Genomic DNA, 1849 nt, shown 5'->3' on the forward strand with positions numbered 1-1849 from the left:
GTGAGGAAGACCATAAGGCCTATATTCCTTTCTAACACTTTGATATTTAATTCTGTAAAAGTGGACAATTGTGATTCAAGGTATCACTTAGAATTATTGCTGCTAAAAGACAGAACAAAAAAATAAAAATAGGAATATTCAGGGTGGCCATAAAGTTTGTGTGCGATTTAAAATAAACTATTTTATAGACTAGTTCATAGACTCTTTTAAATTGCACACGAACTTTATGGCCACCCTATATATGCACTGTTTTATGAACAAAACACATAAATGTCTAAAAGAGATTTAAAAATCAAAACTTTTTAAGTAATAATTCAAAGTTTATATTTTCAAAAAGATCTCAACATAAAAATGCTTTGCCTCCAGGCCACGAAAACTATATTTGGCTATTCCTCCATTTGGAGTTTGTTTTAAGGCTCAAATACAGACTGATGACTTTCCTAATGGTCCTTGGTTTCTCCTTGCTCTCTAAGCACTGATTTTTTCCCCCTGACTGTTAAATTTGTTGCGCTTTTTTTTATACCCCATAAACACACATATGCATGCCCATTGATTATATTTTCAGTCAGGCAATATATTACTTTAAATAGTCACTGGTATATATCCCAATTTCATCAGACGCCCTTTCTAGTAATAACAATAAAATACATCTACTGGGGCACATGTTAGCAGCCCTGTGTACGAAGCAGCCTAACTCAAAAGGAGATGCATGCAGCTATTAGAACTTAAAACATACAGAACGAAACAAAATCTCAGCCCACTAGACAACAAAGGCATCCGATATATGGATATACTTTCCCCAAACCTCAGCAAGTGCTCTCAAAGCCTGTCTTGATAAATAACCATAAAATGAGAAACAAAGCTTTAAAATAAGCATATTTTCAGTTTGCAGTTCTGCACATCTTGAATCCTCTTTTTCTTCCTTGTCTGTGGTACCCAGAGACCATACCAGGCCCCCAGTTTACCAATGATCACTCCCAGGCCGGACCTGTAAGCAGCACTGCCTTCTCTGAGGAGCGCCCAGGCTCTAGCAGCCTGTACAACCACACGCCTGCCTTTACACAGTGCTTTCTGTCCTACTCTAGCTTGCTTTAAACCAGCAGTGCTGTTCATATCACAGGTTGGGAATTTATAGCCCATGGGCCAAATCCAGATCATCTTCGGTTTATGAAAGAAGAGTGTCATCGTACGTGTCACACAGCCACACCCATTCATTTATTTCTGTACCTTCATTACTCAAGGTACATGAAGAAGCAGAGTGGAGTAGATGCCACAGAAACCACCTGGTCCCCAAAGCATGACATATGCATGGTCTACAGAAAGAGTGTGTCAATCCCACATCGTCTCTGCACCTCAGTCACTGCACCCCTGTACTCTAATTACTATCACAGTCACCGCACACACATACTCTAATTACTGTTTGACTTTCTGCCACCTGCTCTGCCTCAGGACCTCATTCTGACATCAACTTTGGAAACTTAGACCGTTTTTTCCTCTTGACTTCTCATTTATTCCATGGACAAACTCCGAGATGTTTCATCTACAGCCCATTTTGCCTCCTTCTTTGACTGCAATGCCAATCCCTTAGACGGAAGATACTTCCAATGACTCAAATGTCATCCAAGCCTGACCTAGCCCAGCTTCTACTCCCTAATGTCAACCCGCCTGGCCAGTATTCCTTTTGAATTCAGTTTGTCCTTCAGATAAGACCTTTGGGAGATATAATAAATGCTAATGCATTAACGTTCTAACTTAACATGTAAAAATGTGGAGAAACATTCTCCTGACTAACACTTTCCCTCAATACAAATACAGTATATTTTCTTCTCCTTTGAGACAATATCCAGTC

This window comes from Otolemur garnettii, unplaced genomic scaffold (assembly GCF_000181295.1).
Source record: "Otolemur garnettii isolate 467f Iridium unplaced genomic scaffold, OtoGar3 scaffold00010, whole genome shotgun sequence".
Classification (NCBI taxonomy): Eukaryota; Metazoa; Chordata; class Mammalia; order Primates; family Galagidae; genus Otolemur; species Otolemur garnettii.